Here is a 17,500-nt window from a genome sequence, read left to right as displayed (position 1 = left end):
GGAGACTGGTGTCCCGATATAAGTTTCACTGTTCATAGAAAATGTAAACGAACGCTTTAACTACTTGTTACTGAATATTTTGAAGATCTGCAAAGCATTTTGCATCCCAAATATCCTCTCTGATGTATGTGAATATTTATTCAAATCATTCTCTGTGCATGTGCTTGGAGCTGTTTGTGGTATCATTAGGCATGACTACATTGGGTACCTGTTGTTCTGTTACCTGAGAGCTCGCCCCTGAATAGGTGTAGGACTAGATGAGTTACCTGTGATTGGTTTTGTTAAAAGAGATCTATGAGATATACGATTGGTTAAAAGAGATCTATGATTGGTTAAAAGAGATCTATGAAATCTATGATTGGTTAAAAGCGTCTTGTTCTGACCCTGGGTAATTCTCAGTGACATTACAGTGACCCTACCTACCTGTACCCCCCCTCCCCCCAAATGTTCCAAGACTGCACTATGTTCCCTAAGCTGCTACAATTGCATGTGCTGGCCATGGAACTCAGAACTTGGAAATGGAAGGATTCAGTGTTGATTCCCTTGCTTAAAGGCCTGTTGTGCATCAGCCATATGAGTATTTATTAGTGCTGTCAAACGATTAAAATTTAATCGCGATTAATCGCATTTTTGTCATAGTTAACTCAAAATTAATCGCGATTAAATTACTTAAAATTAATCGTGATCGCAAATTTTATCTATTCTAAATGCCCCTTCAATTATTTTTTTTTCCATCATTTTTATTTTATTTTAATGCTGTTATCAACATGGAAAAGTGGATTGGCTTGCTTTAAGCAATTTTTAAGCAAGTTTTATTTTATTGAAAAACAACATTGCCAAACAGGGCGGTACAAAATAAAATTATAAAGTGCACATTTAAGATAAACATGGACTCAGCCTATAGTGCAGTTAAACCATGGCTTAATATTTTTTGCTGCCAGCTGCCTGTTGACATTTTCAGACAACAGTGAAGCTCGCTTCTTTTGCACAACACAACTTTTAAAGGTAAACTTTCTATTCAGAAGCTTTTTATCATCCATTTCGTTGTATCGCGCTCATCATTCACTCAAACGTGACGTTAGCCTACTACAAAGTTTGGGAGGGCAAAATAACGTTAATCTAAAAAAAAAAAAAAAAAAAGTTTTTTTTTTTTTTTTTTTTTTATATCGCGTTAATCGCGCGATAAAAAAATTAACGGCGTTAAAATGGGTTTGCGTTAACGCCGTTAATAACGCGTTAAACTGACAGCACTAGTATTTATATATGTTCTTGAAGGGCGGGAGCGAGGTTAGGAAATAGTTTATAAATGTGGACTTAAATCAAAAAAGGATTGGTTTTGGCCAAGGAATGATGTGATTCATCTGGGAACCTCAGGCCGGAGCCCACTTTGTCAACTGTTACAACAGGAAAGTTTCAATAAACAGAAGAGTCGAAAGAAACAAATATGCATGAAGTTCTGTGGATATGAGGTAAATAAAATAACAACGATTTTTCTTAAGCAAATATAAATCGGGTGAAAGTAGCCTAAAGCATGTAAAATCACTCCATGAACGTCTCAGCAAGAGCTGTATTTATTTTGAGAAACTTTTTTTTTTTATATCGCGTTAATCGCGCGATAAAAAAATTAACGGCGTTAAAATGGGTTTGCGTTAACGCCGTTAATAACGCGTTAAACTGACAGCACTAGTATTTATATATGTTCTTGAAGGGCGGGAGCGAGGTTAGGAAATAGTTTATAAATGTGGACTTAAATCAAAAAAGGATTGGTTTTGGCCAAGGAATGATGTGATTCATCTGGGAACCTCAGGCCGGAGCCCACTTTGTCAACTGTTACAACAGGAAAGTTTCAATAAACAGAAGAGTCGAAAGAAACAAATATGCATGAAGTTCTGTGGATATGAGGTAAATAAAATAACAACGATTTTTCTTAAGCAAATATAAATCGGGTGAAAGTAGCCTAAAGCATGTAAAATCACTCCATGAACGTCTCAGCAAGAGCTGTATTTATTTTGAGAAACTTGTTTGTTTTCAGACACAAATCTATTGCATTGCATGTTATTTAATCATATTATTACAGTTTTCTGACTGGTGCGTAGTAAGCGGTTCCCAAAATAAATTGATATTTGTTAGATAAACCTTTAAATGGGCCCTGATGGTTTGTTTTGTTTGAATATCCTGAACTGAATACTTCTGAAATGTTCACATGAGGAGTGCATGCCCTCCACAGGTTATTGCCTTTTTTTAAATATCTTATGTAAAATAGTATTTATTGTTACACTAGGGGCCTGATTTACTAACATTAACGCACAGTGTTTTTGCACATTTTCCGTGGTATTTATCAAACCAGATCCGCGCTGGGCACTCTGTGCTTACTCCGCCTTTTAGGGCCTGATTTACTAACATTGCGACCGCAGCTTAATCTGCGCCTTTGCCAGGCGCACATTAACGCACAGTGTTTTTCTGCATTTTCCGTGGTATTTATCAATCCAGAGCTGTGCTGGGCAATCTTTATTTAGCGCACCGTTAAAAGACAGGAGAAATCGCCTGCAACCTGTTACTGCCACCATGGAGATTCGAGGAAGAAAAAACTAAGGTTCAGCGAAGAGGAGATAGATATATTGGTTCACGTTCGCTCAATCACTGAACCTGATTTAATGGGCACGCGGTTATATTGTTGTTCTGCCCACCATCACCTACAGCGAGATGTTTAAAAGAACACGATTATAAAGAATATGCTATTGGTGGCATTAATGCAAACTGTCTATTATAACAATATAGATGTGTACATGGCGAGATTAATACGTTCTACAAGGGACATGGGTTCACTACAATATATCCCCATTGAAGCAAATACATTTACCAGGTAGCCAGGCCTCTCCAAAATCACCGTTGCTCGATCATGGGTAGATGGCACTATTCCGGAAGATAAAACTGTCATGGACAGATCCATGGTATTTGGCTACCACGTTAGTAATGGTCATGTTGGCATCACATATGACCTGGACATTCATTGAATATGTGTGCTTTCTGTTTCGGTAAATGTGTTCGTGGATTGAAGGTGGGACTGTTTGCATGTGGGTGCAATCAATGGCTCCAATTACGTTCGGAAAGTTTAATTTCAGCTATCGTAGTGGGGAAATGTATAATGACCAGTGCGCCGTAGCAATGCGCCGAGTACCTGGGTGAATATTTGGCTGAGTGAAGGCTGAGATATACCAACTGCAGATGCTATAACTGTTTGAAATTATGCGGAGGCCAATATTTGCGAATGTTGCCAGGAGTTTAACAACTGATGGAATGGAATGTGATCGCCGGGTGGAGGGTTCGATGTCGTCTCTGATCTGGTCCAGTAATTGAAGTATTGCATGGCTGGTTAACCTGTACTGTCTAATGATTTGTGGTTCGCTTAACTGAAAAAGTGTTATACGAGTTGAAAACATTCTTTCTGTGTGCTGTCTCTGTCTTCTTTCTTCGCCTTGCTCTTATAGCTGCTGCCATATCAACGTTTTCAGACTCAATGGAAATGCGCTTCCTGGTTAAGACGTGCTTTTATGAGGCGGAGAATTAGCCCGCAAATGAGAGACGTGCGCTCACCAGGCAGTTTTAGTTAATACCACGCTATACATCATTAGGCGCACTTAACTTCTCTCCTCCCATATATTTGTGCCCCAACACCTTCAGATGCATTATGCTTTGTTAGGCTTAGACACACACACACACACACACACACACACACACACACACACACACACATACACACACACTCAAGGTCCTGTCAACTGACTATAATTAGGAATGATTTTGGGCTCCTGAGGGACAAAGATGACCCAACACTTCTAAAAATGCTTGCAGGAGAACGCCCTCTCCTCCTTCTGTTGCTCTTCTCTTTCAAACGCCCTCTTCCTTTTTTTCTGTCCGGTTCTCTTTCCGTTTGTCTCTATCACACACTGTCTTTAATGCCACCTATCCTTTGTGCAGTTGCGTGTGTGTGTGTTTGTGTGTGTGTGTGTGTGTGTGTGTGTGTGTGTGTGTGTGTGTGTGTGTTGTGTGTGTGTGTGTGTTAGGTGTTAATATGTAAGAGGTTCTGTTAATGTCAGAGTGTGAGTATCGGTGTCCTTGTAATCAGATATGTGCGTGCATGTAGGCATGTATGCTCTGCACCAGAGGTACTTAATAACAATATTACATTTCAGGCAGAATTATGGCATGAGCCAGAGTATAATGATGATAACGAGGTTTGGACCATGTGGTGTATGTGTGTGCCTGTCCGGCCCGGTCCGACAGAATAGTAACCGAGCCCGGACCGAGTCTGACAGCCATTAGAATATTTTTTTTCGAAACCGAACCGAGCCCGACGGAATACATTTCTCAACTGTTCATAGTAGCCTACTAATGCCACATTGACGTACGTTTTTTTATGAATATCCTGGCTTTATTAAACTGGGGCATCAACAGTTAAATGCTCTCTCTCACAAACAAGCGCTGTTAAACGCACAAGCGTACACAATAAGGCCAATAAGCATATTTAAATTAAATGATTCACATTGCAAGAACGTTTAGTAAAATGGTGCGTCTCCTTTAAGAAGAGCACGTAGGCTACAAGGAGGTACAACGGTGACGCATAGTTTGGATTTAGCGACAAACATTTATGTGCTGTAACAGTGTTAACCAGTATGTGAGTAACGTGAGTTTTATTAAAGCATAGCGTGTGTAATGTGTAGCTATTTCATCCCGTTGGTTATCCTTTCCTGCTGTCTGTATTTACTAACCAGCAGCAGACGTAAAGGAAAGGGAATTAACCCCGAAGTTAAAAACATGTAATCTACTTCGGCCGTGGAGCATTTTTCTCCCCTGCAATCTCCAACTTTCAGAGACAGACAGCAGGAAAGGTTAACAAACGGAATGAAATATCTACACATTACACACGCTAAGCTTTAATAAAACTCACGTTTCATGCTACACCAACGGAGGCACAACAGACAAGTCTCACCATTGAAGATCTTTTAGCACGCCGACGCTCGTTCTGAAACTATCTACATCCAACCACCGAGGTTTAATCCATGTTGTTGTGGAGACCGAGAGTTGCATCAATCATATTTCATTAAAACTTCACACTTCTTACATTGGACATATCCAACAGCCTTATTAGAATCTGCATCGTCTACTAAGCAGAAATATCTCCATACAGTAGATTTCCCTTCGTTTAGTATCATTTTAAACTCTCCAGATCAACTTTCTCCGTGATGCCATTTTGCCACAATCATATTTCATTAAAACTTCACACTTCTTACATTGGACATATCCAACAGCCTTATTAGAATCTGCATCGTCTACTAAGCAGAAATATCTCCATACAGTAGATTTCCCTTCGTTTAGTATCATTTTAAACTCTCCAGATCAACTTTCTCCGTGATGCCATTTTGCCACCTGTAATCGTGTTCTCACGGACATAAACAAATTACCGCCACGGGAAGAAGGCTGTTATCCTAAAATGTAGGACCTAAATGTAATTTATTTTATTCTCAAAAACTAACTTTTGCATCATGTGAAGCAGACAGTTGGCTTCACTATTTATTAAGATATTTTACATTTGGAATGTTCAATGCATTATCGTGCTGATGTGTCGAGCCCGACCCGAGCCCGCTTATACATTTCTAATATTTGTCCGAACCCGGCCCAACCCGACGGGTTCCGACAGGCTCGGATCGGGTATCCATCCTCTACTGTGTGTGTGTGTTTCTGCGTGCGTGCGTGCATGAGGAAAGAGAAAGAGTTAATGCCTGTGTAAGACAGGCAATGCACACTGAGGTATTCTTGCAGACTAACTGCATTGGGTCATGTTGTCTTGGGTTTAAGTGAGTTTGAGTGGAGTGGGAGGCCTGGCTCTCGCGCCCTCTGCGTTCAGTGTGAAATCAGCGAGACGCCTCCACAGGGCGCAACCCAGCTGCCTGAGCGCAGCCCAGCGTCTGGCACGGCCCCGCATTGACCAGAGGGCATAATCAGCCTACAGCACACACACACATGGACACACACACACACACACACACACACACACACACACACACACACACACACACACATGGACACACACACACATGGACACCACCACGTACACACACATGGACACACATATGGACACACACATGGACACACGGACACACACACATACACACACACATACACACGGACACACACATGGACACACACATGGACATACACATGGACACACACATGGACACACACATGGACACACACATGGACACACACACGGACCCACACACACGGACACACGGACACATGGACACACACATGGACACACACATGGACACACACATGGACACACACATGGGCACACACATGGGGACACACACATATGGACACACACACGGACACACACATATGGACACACACACACAGACACGTACGCATTATAATCTTCATTCAGTTCCATTTCATTTGTGTAGCACTTCACGATGCCTCAAGGCGCTCCGCAGGAAAGGAAATCCTGGCGTTCGGTTTCCTGTATCTGAAGTCCCTCCTCAGCATTCCAGGACCCAGGGTTAATGATTATCATTACGCATTCTCCGGATTGGGTTGACCAAAAATTAAACATGTACTCTGAGCCAAATATTTCCATAATCTCTACTGTGTGTATACTGGGAGGCCTCGATGGTATTCCCCCTAACCCAATCTAAAAGACCTTTTTCGGTCTATTTCTTTTCAGGACTGGGGGACCAGTGGTATGGTTATAGACTATATCAGGGCCCTTGTGATGCTTTGGACTGGCCCCCAGAGTGAGCTCCCGTAGCCTCATTCAGTTTGTGACTATTGCTAATTGTACACTCTCACGTGCAGTGGGTGGCGGTATGCACCCATATAGGTAGTGGTATATTTTTCTCCTACTCTGATATATATGGTCAGAAAACCTTTGCCTGTAAGTATTTTCTTAAACAGTTGAACAGTTATCACTTAGAAACATTACTTCTTGTGGAGACCACTTGTAATGAACTGTAGTTTGTTCGAATTGATTACGTTGATGAATATGCTAAACGCTAGCGCGGTCTCTATGGAATTTCCCCTATAAGTTAGCATTAAGCTAACGTAATTTCTATCTCAGTTAAACATGCAATGCTAAGTGATTGTTTTTAGAAACGAATGTTACGGGATGAGATTACCAAGATTACTCTGTATGTCTGCTCAGTTTTACAGTGCTTCTTAAGTAAAGGTTTGAAAAGAACTTCAAGCTTCATCCTTTCTCTTGGGAAAACTGTTATCTATCTGCCAAGCCAATTTAGCAGGCTAGAGGGACCATGCCACAAACAGAGAAGCATGGCAGAATAGTAAAAAAAAGAATGGGTGCACTTGGAAGTTTTTTGCCAGTTAAATGAATGAAATTCTAAAGAATTGATACAGTTCACCTGAACTGAGTGAAATTTGAAACACTTCTCCTCGATATAATACCATGCACTTTTAAGTTGTTGCAATTCTATTCAGTTCCATTCAATGCACTTTGTTGCTGGAGATACATTTGATTCAGCCTGTCACTCAAATCAGTTTAATCTTAAATATTGAGGATAAGGACCAGTAAAGTTGTGTTGGTACATCTATGTACAATGAAGTGCATGTTTTTGTTAGTTAATTGCATTTCTTGAATTGTCTGTTAATATGGCTTGGTTATTGCTCACCTGGTTTCATTTTTGAATCCTTGGGCCTATGCGCCTCTAGCACTTACAAAATAGAATATATTGACTTCTTCAGTATGTTGTAATTTCTTTATAAGTTACCGTGATTACTCATATCCTCCGGCCCCTGACTTTGCATCAGTTTCAGGAACCGGCCCCAGCTCCAAACTAATTGAAGAGCCCTGGACTATAGAGTGTCTGCGCTATAACTGTGTTTTAACAATAAGAAAAATGTGTGTGTGTGTGTGTGTGTGTGTGTGTGTGTGTGTGTGTGTGTGTGTGTGTGTGTGTGTGTGTGTGTGTGTGTGTGTGTGTGTGTGGCGCGCATGTGTTTGTCTCCAGCTGTGCTTGCTGGCATTTCAGATATTTCCCCCCGTCATTCCAATGTTTCTGCAGTCTCAGTAATGCCAGAACCCACCCCACTATACCCCACCAAAATTCACACACACGGACACACACACACAACGTTTCTTTCTTTCTCTCTGACTAGTTCTACATTAGAGATATGCCCTTAGTTTTTGAGTACTGCGTTGCGTTTGTGTTTGTGTCTGTGACTGTGTTTTCAAGTGGCAGCAAGTGTTTGTGTGTTTGTGTGTGTGTGTTTGTTGTTGTTGTTGTGATGTATCTCAAGTAAAGGGTTGTTTAAAGTTCAGTAAATTCTGTTCCGAGCAATCCTAGTGTTGTGTGTGTGTGTGTGTGTGTGTGTGTGTGTGTGTGTGGTAAGTGGGATGAAATTGAATTTGTGCCGTCTGGTTTGGTAATCAGCGTGTCGCGTTTGATTGGTGCAGACAGGGCTGTCTACTGATGAGAGAGCACAGACTTTTCCAGTTGAACTCCTATGTAGGATTTTGCCCCACTCTGTACACCACCATTCTGTGTGTGTGTGTGGGCATGTATGTGCGGCTTGTGTGTTTGTGTATTGGTGTGTGGTTGGATTACATTTCTGTCTGTGTATGTTTGTGTGCAAGATTTGTATGTTTGTGTGGGTGTGTGGGGGTGGGGGGTGTGGGTGTGTGTGTGTTCTGCTTGTGTTGAGGTCTGTACTCAGGAGGGATTTGGGCTGTTCTTAGCTGAACTTGTCACAGCATGAAGTTGCTCTGAAAGCTTTCTGCTGTCTCTTTTGTGTCCTGTCCTGAAATGTGGAAGAGTCACAGCGGTGGCAAAAGTAGTCTCTCCATCTCTCTTTCTCTCACACACTGTCTCTCTCTCTCTCTATCTCTCTCTCTCTCACTTTCACTCTCTCCTTCTCTCCCTCACTCACAAGACCTGATGGAGTGATGCTGTATTTATGACACGCACGCACGCACACACACACATTATGTGCCTTTACAATGACTCCTCTGTCTTTGGGCAGATTTGCACTATAAATATCACACAGCTGTTTTGATTTAGACTCAGTGATGAGAAGCAGAACACCCTCTCCTACTTTGAATCTCTGCATGTCTCATTCTCTCTCTCTTTCTGTCTCTCTTTCTGTCTCTCTTTCTCTCTCTCTCTTTCTCTCACTCACTCACTCACTCACTCACTCACTCACTCACTCACTCACTCACTCACTCACTCACTCACTCACTCACTCACTCACTCACTCACTCACTCACTCACTCACTCACTCACTCACTCACTCACTCACACACACACACACACACACACACACTAAATCTCTCCCACAGTCACACGGATATGCACATATATACACAAACATTCAAAACATACATGGCAATATCAATACAAACATTTACTGCACATTTATGCCAAAGTCGTTGACAGGAGAGCAGAAAAGTTCTTAACAAGTTTTTTTGTTGGCACACATACATACTCACGCACATATGTCCACATAATCACATGCACTCTGAGGTAAGAGAAAATGGTGTATTATGTCAAGGCTAATGGATGCCCTAGTTTGTTTCTTTGTGTGTACATGCTTATTTTGGCTTATGGTTGGTAAGCTGCTGGATGTTTTTTGTGCCTAAGTGTATGCATTTGCATGCATGTGTGTGTGTGTGTGCCTGTTAACATTTGTGCGGGGGGGCGCGTGCCGATTACTCTAATCACTCATAAGGTGCTAACCGAGTTCAGGCCATGAAGAGAAATGAGAGAGGGGAGAAAGGAAAGGACATTGAGAAGCGTGAGGGAGGGATGTTCTAACACTAGCCCAAACCATTCACCTACCCCAAATCTGACTGCACACTTATACCAGTCAGATATTAGTTCAGATGTTTGTGTTTTACTGGTGGTGTCTGTGCCTCCCTCCCCCTGCCCATCTGCTCTGAGGCTCCTGTAGAGTGTGTGTGTGTGTGTGTGTGTGTGTGTGTGTGTGTGTGTGTGTGTGTGTGTGTGTGTGTGTGTGTGTGTGTGTGTGTGTGTGTGTGTGTGTGTGTGTGTGTGTGTGTGTGTGTGTGTGTGTGTGTGTGAGAGAGTGAGAGAGAGAACGACAGTGATTGTGTGGACCTGAGAGGGTGGAGACAGAATATGTGTATATATGTATAGTTTTTTGAGAAACTGCATGTAGGTCTCTCTCTCTCTCTCTCTCTCTCTCTCTCTCTCTCTCTCTCTCTCTCTCTGTCTGTTCTTGGTTAACATACTCAACATTGTGGATATTATGGGCCAGCTGTTGAGCCCCTTCTCTCTCTCGCACTCTCTCTCTCTCTCTCGCACTCTCTCTCTCTCTCTCGTACTCTCTCTCTCTTGTTCTCTCTCTCTTGTACTCTCTCTCTCGTTCCTCTCTCATACTCTCTCCTCTCTTCTCGTACTCTCTCTCTCTCTCATACTCTCTTTCTTTCGCTCTCTCTCTCCTTCCTCTCTCATACTGTCTCGCTCTCTCATTCCTCTCTCATACTCTCTCTCGTTCGTGTCTCATACTCTCTCTTCTCTCTCTCGTTCGTCTCCCTTACTCTTTCTCTTTCTCTCGTTCCTATCTCGTACTCTTTCTCTCTCGTTCCTCTCTTGTTCCTCCCCACTCACTCTTTCCCATTTTTTCCCAACAGTCACACTTCTTATTTATTCTCTTTTCCCTTTAAACTCTGTTCCTTGCCCTTTCTCACCCTCTTACACGTTCTCTCTATTTCTCTCACTTTCACCCCTTCCTCCATCTCCCCTCTCTATCCCTCCCATTCTCCTTCTTTCCCTCATCTGTCCCTCTCCCTCCCTCACTTACTTTCTCCACCTCTTTCGGTCACCTTTTCCCTCCCTCTCTCCCTTACTTTTCTTCTCCTTTTCTTCCTTCTCTCTTTCCCTCTCTCTTATCACCTCCCTACCCACCCCTTCACCTCTCTCTCTCCCTTCTCTCTCTCTCACACTCTCCCTCTCTCGCGCATGCTCTCAGCTCGAATGATGACTCAGTGTTGCATTGTTCACATTCCTCCTGCTCTGCCTCCGAGAAGCACAGAGCAACGGTGGCCTGCCAGCACGTCCCCACTGCCACCAGGTCCCCACTGCCACCACCAACGTTCCCCAACGTTTAGCTAATGTTCCCCAACTAATACCCAGGGAATATAATATATATATAATATCAGGGAAATCTTCCATGCCACTGTCCTCTCGGGCTTGTCAATCTGATCGTAAGTGGCTGGTGCTCAGAATGCAGCTGTTGCAGAGCATGTAGACGTTCCTGAAAGGAGTCCTCTCTCTCTCTCTTTCTCTCTCTCCCTCTCTCTCTTTCTCTCTCCCTCTCTCTCTCTTTTTTTCGCTATCTCTCTGTGGCGTGGGCGCTGTCGGTCCGCGCTGGGCCGCAGGGTGCTCTCCCAAACCGGGCCGAAGTGTTTTAGGAGTGCTCCCCAAACGCTGGGCTGCCCCTCTCTCTCTCTCTTTCTCTCTCTCCCTCTCTCTCTTTCTCTCTTCCTCTCTCTCTCTTTCTTTCTCTATCTCTATTTCTCTCTCTCTCTCTCCCTATCTTTCTATCTCTTTCTCTCTCCCTCTCTCTCTCTTTTTTTCGCTATCTCTCTGTGGCGTGGGCGCTGTCGGTCCGCGCTGGGCCGCAGGGTGCTCTCCCAAACCGGGCCGAAGTGTTTTAGGAGTGCTCCCCAAACGCTGGGCTGCCAGGCCAGCCCGCCTCTTTGCAAGCCCAACCCCCATCACAGACAGGACAGTATCAGGTTACAGGCTCTCTGTGTCTACCTTTCTCTCTTTCTCTCTCTCTCTCACTCTCTCGCTCTCTCACTTAATCACTATGTGTCTCTCCCTCTTTTGCTCTTCCTCTCTCTAAGCCTATATCACTTGCACTGTGTGTGTGTGTGTGTGTGTGTGTGTGTGTGTGTGTGTGTGTGTGTGTGTGTGTGTGTGTGTGTGTGTGTGTGGCTCTTGTCAGCAGAGGCCCTCTGAGGATCATGGTTGCTCTGTTCACCATGTGTGTTTCTCTCCGATATGTACATCTCCGTGTGCGTGTGTGTATGTTGGACAGAGTTTAGGGTATGCTGTGAGTACCCAGGTTTTCAGAGAGCAGAGGAGAAGGAAAGAAGAGTTGGAAAAAGAAGAGTGAGGGAGAGGTAGGGGGAGGGGAGGGAAGAGAGCGGGAGGAGGGAGAGGAGGAGGAGGAGGAGGAGGAGGGAGAGAGAGGAGGAGGAGGAGGAGGGAGAGTGGGAGAGTGGGAGAGTGGGAGAGAGGGAGAGAGAGAGAGAGCTTGTGTAAGGCCTAGAAGGACTGGAGTGGGATTCAGAGGGAGCAGCAGATGTTTGCTTTGGCTGGTAGCTTCAAACAGGAACTTTAAACTGAAAATTGAGGAAGGTGAAAAAGGAAAAAGACAACAGTGTATGCTGTACCGTGGCCAGGAGCCGACTTAATCACTCATGTGCCAGCTTGTTGTGGAAAAAGAAAGGTGTGCTGAGAGCTTCTTTTTGGTGTGGTTCGGGCTGATTGACTCGTTGCTTCCTGTACAGCATACGACGCGTGTTTTAAAAAGTTTTCTTTTGTCTGTTTTTTCTATAATAGGGAGTCAGTGTCCTGTTCTTTGCCATTACGCTCATAAATGTGAGCACACACAGTACACACACACACACACACACACGCACACTCAGGTATCCATTCTAATCCTCTTGCTGAGTAGCATGCAGAACAGTCCTCCTTAACCCACACAAAAGTGGAGAAGATTCTCTCTTTCTCTTTCACACTCCTTTCCTCTTTGCTTTCTTTCCTCATTCTTTCTCTTTTACTCTCTCCCTTTTTGTTTCTTTTTCTTTCTCTCCCCATCTTCTACCCTAGGCCTCCTCTTCCTCCTCTCTCTCTCTCCCCCTCCCTCCCCCTTCCTCTCTCCCCCTCCCTCCCCCTTCCTCTCTCCCTCCCCCTTCCTCCCTCTCTCTCTCTCTCTCTCTCTCTCTGTCCTCTCCCCGCCCCCTCCGTTTTTCCCTCCCTCTTCCTTCCTCCCTCCTATCCTCCCTCCCTCCCTCCCTTCCTGGCTCTCTCGAGCTCTGTCTGTGTGCGAGTGTGAGGAGGCAGGCTCAGAGTGACAATGCCATCGTGCTCTCCTGACTGCTGTGTGTTTCAGGCTGTGGAGGTAAGAGCTCCTTCTGCGCACTGACAACTTTTCCCTGCGCGCGTGTGTGTTTGTGTTTGTGTCTGTGTGTCTGTGTGTCTGTGTGTGTGTGTGTGTGTGTGTGTGTTTGTGTGTGTGTGTGTGTGTGTGTGTGTGTGTGGTTGTGTGTGTGACGCACAGGATTCTCTTGCCATCTTCTCAGCGCTAAACTGGATTCTTGTTTCTTTCCTGCCTGCTTTGCTCTGGTTTCTACAGTTGTACGTAGCGTGTGGGAGTTGCTGTCCCAAATTTCTGAATTGTGTGTGTATTTCAAAGGAGAGTGAAGGTTCTTCCTGGGTTTACTTGGACACTATTCTTTTTGTCCCTTTGTGTGTGTGTGTGTGTGCGTGTGCGTGTGCGTGTGCGTGTGCGTGTGCGTGTGAATGCAAGCTGTCATCATCTCTACCTCTCGTGTCCTTAGGGTGTTTTATTACTCATGTACGGTGACGTTTGAAATAGCCAGACGTACACACACACACACACACACACACACACACACACACACACATGGATTAGTACAGAAGAGGTCTCTCTCTCTGATTGCTGGGTTAGTATTATTGTATTATTATTGTCCCATCGCTGGACTGACTCTCAGGAAGCTCTGCAACCCTGGGCCGTTTCTCTCTCTGTGTGTGTGTGTGTGTGTGTGTGTGTGTGTGTGTGTGTGTGTGTGTGTGTGTGTGTGTGTGTGTGTGTGAGAGAGGCCGCCTCTCAGTAGTGAACTGCCCATGGTTGTGCTTGAACACATGCTTGTGTTCGTGCAACAGCAGGCAGCCTCCAGATCTGTGCCACCAGGCTGCCTGCTGTGCTGGAGGAGAGTGCCGCTGACATTGAGCATTCTCTGGCCTTAGCATCCCAGCAGTGGGTTTAGTATCCCCAGCCTGCTGCTGCCGTTGCTGCTGCCGCTGTTCGTGTTGGCCGTTAGGCAGGCAGATTCCGCCAGGTCAACGCTGGAGGTTAGCACACCAAAGGGCTCTTTTCACTGCTCACCGATCTCTTGAGTAGTTTGATATCTTTTGATTATGCTCTGTGTAACTCTGAAGCGTTTTTTTTTTTTAAACAAAATATCTCAAAGGCGGTTTGATGAAAGCGTCATTCAGAAATAGAGGCCTCCGGCCGTGCGAAGAACACTGTACTGAGAAGAAGTGTGGTGAGGTTGCCGTGTGTGTGTGTGTGTGTGTGTGTGTGTGTGTGTGTGTGTGTGTGTGAGAGATAAGTGTGGTGAGGTCGACTCTAGCTGGTAGTAGACGGAGTAGGAATCAACCTCGGGGCCACTGCAGTGGTGCGAGCTGCGGTTAATGTTGCCACATATTATATGGAGTGCCCGACTGAGTGACTGAGTTTTCTGCCCCTGGTTTTTGCCAGCCTGCCAGCGAATTCAACTCATCTACTGGTCACGTGACCTGTGCGCTGCAGTGGTTTCGCTGAAGTCACGTGACAGGGCTTGCTGTGAAAGAGTGGCATGAGCAGAGGACCTGTTAGAAGCTGTCTGTCTGTCTGTCTGTCTGTCTGTCTGTCTGTCTTTCGGTTCATCGCTCCTTTTTCTCTTGCCAGTGTCTCAGAGAGAAACAGAAACAAACAAATGTACATACTTATCCAGATTAACATACTTATACTCTCTCAGTTACATGACATCACAGCCAGTTTAAGATTAAATTCTCGAAGCTGAAAGTGGGACAAAGTATGTGTTGTTAGGATGTACTGACAGAGGGTACTACTCCCACATAAAATGCTGTGAAGTTCTCCAAACATCAACCTCCCTTCCCTCCCACTAATCATATCAGCAGGTGCTAGTTGAACAGTCACCTTCTCTCACTTCGGCTGCCTCGGAGGAGGGTTTGGGCTTAATCTAGATTGCCACCTGTCTTCACCACGGAGAATCGATCCAGGCGAGCCAAGGCTTCAGTGCTGTACAAATTGTGGCTCTGGATTTGCAATTGCAGTCAGGCTTTTAGCTAGGATTTTTTTAGGGGGGGTCCATTTTGTCATTTAACCTAACGCGGTGGAGCGCGCGCGCGCCGCAGGCGCAAGTTTGTAGGAGGGTCTTGGAGCATCCCCCCCCCGTCAATTTTTGTATTCCTAACTGTCTGAAACGCTATTTTACTGCATTTTGAGGTGCACATTTTGTGGAATTCAGGTAATATTTTTTGGTGTGTCTGTTGCAGTATTTTTGTTTAATTGTCACATATGATGTACATCAGTGTACCACACAAACTGAAAATCATACCAACACAGAAGAAATTCAAGCCAGAACTGCCATGTACATCTTGTATGTATATATGGAGGGGGCTTACATAGTGTTAGACTTGGCTGACCCAAATAAGAAGTTAAAAAAAAATGTTTTACTTTTTATGAATATCTTAGTCCCAGAGTCTTCCTTGACTAGTGATTACATATTCAATTTAGTTAATCTTTCATATATTATGTGCAAGACACTTAGCAGTTATTAGCTATGTTTTTTTTATATGCTACGTATATTATATGCTAATATAGGGTGACCAGATTTGAGTTTGTGGAAGAGATGACACTTCGTCGTGGAACCAGCCCCCTCCCCCGCAACGGAGTTTTGACATGTTATTGTCGTGCCTGGACAACATGAATGAACTGTTTTTACTTCATATGCATTTACTGTAGTTAATGCAATACCATATTTCAACTGAAACACCTCATCATGTTGCACTACTATATTTAAATCATGTACTTATAGTTCATACATGTGTAAATAGTGTTACAAATCACGGATGCGTAATATGGCTTTTTATTGCACTAAACACTAAACGCAACACAATTTCAAAATGGCACGGGCTTTATGCCCTGTTACAAGTTATCTCGAACAGACTGTGTTCCATCACAGACCTGTGTAAATGCAGTCCCAACACAGAACAACGACATGCAATTAGCACAGTAAGGAACATTGTTGAGCACTAGTGCATTACAAACAGAAAGTATATGCCCGCCGCACGGCATTATGGGGCGACTATGCCGGCACGTTACAATAGGCTATGTATTTACTGAATTAAAATAATTTCAGCTTGTCCCATGTCCATGTGTTTACGTGCTGATCTGAAGTCACGTTGGTCTTATTTGGGTATAATAATACATTTTTATTTTAAGATATTCTTGTAATAGGTTTACCCAAACCAGCGGACAAAAAATTCAACCCGCGTCAACACTTCAAAAGTAGCCTGCGGGAAAACTGCGGACTTGGCAACACTGCAGAAGTACATTAACCAACTCAAATAAACTAGTTTACACCAACTTGATAATTCCAGTTTTTGATACAATTACAACGCCATTTTCAAGACGGAAATTTCAAGAAAAACTGGATATCGTGAGGATAGGAAGTTTAATGAAACTGCTTTGCAGGTGGGACAATGCGATGTTTAGTGGACAAACTTGTTAAAGCTCACATAGGCTACTTTCGGTGGACTGAATAAAACTTTGTAGACTAATCTCTGAAAATCGCCTTTTATTTTTAAGTTGTGACAGTAATATCCAAGCGATCATATAACTGAGAGTTTATTACTCTTAATGTATTGTTAATACGGGTGTATTGATTTGAAATGCTCCGGAAATATTAATTAAGTCTGTTGTACTCGACTATGTTAAGGTGATGCAATGCTCACTTATACTGCCTTTCTGTATAAATATATAGTTCGAGAGCCATGGCGTCATAATGATGGTATTAAGAGGTGGATTCACTCAGTTTAACATCGTGTAGGACATCGCTGAAGGCCTAGTCGTGAAATGCACGGACCGCCACTGTTGTCACTAATAGAACACAAACGTGAGGCGCGAGTCCATTTCAAGTCAAGTCAGATTTATTGTCAGTGTCTAATGTCTTCATTCAAGGACATTGAAATTGCGTTTCTTTTCCGTTTAAATGAGTTGCAAGTGCAATAAAAAACGGGCTGAAATTCTTGTCGTCCCGACGTCGTCCCAAATTAAATTGTTGATCGTCCCAATGACAATTTAATACTGCCCCGGGATGACGGGATGACGGGACGACGTTAATTTTAATCCCTGGTCTGTAGGGCGTCTGCCTTAAAGTAGTGCGTCCAATTTTGTATTATTTTAGAACTGCGTCCGAAAGACGCACGGACGCATGCCTGGCTAAAAGCCTGATTGCAGTTGAGGTACTTAGTTCAGAAATTGATCTCGCTCATCTCCGTGTCTCAACACCAGGGCGCAGTCCTGTGAGAAATGTTTAGTGCTGAAGGTATTTGCATTCACGTCTCTGCCTGCGAATGGGAGTCTGCATCCCTGTGTATGTATTTGTTTAGTAAACATGGTTAAAGTATACACAGTATATCTT

General features: G+C 43.9%; 1 protein-coding gene across 2 annotated transcripts in view; it reads left to right on the top strand.

Moving 5' to 3' along the window:
• Positions 1 to 17,500, top strand: part of LOC308381509 (growth factor receptor-bound protein 10-like) — a 94,823-nt gene that overhangs the window by 52,295 nt on the left and 25,028 nt on the right. The window lies entirely within an intron of this gene.

The sequence above is a fragment of the Sprattus sprattus genome (assembly GCF_963457725.1).
Source record: "Sprattus sprattus genome assembly, chromosome: 20".
Classification (NCBI taxonomy): Eukaryota; Metazoa; Chordata; class Actinopteri; order Clupeiformes; family Clupeidae; genus Sprattus; species Sprattus sprattus.
This window is presented reverse-complemented; position numbering and strand designations above follow the sequence as displayed.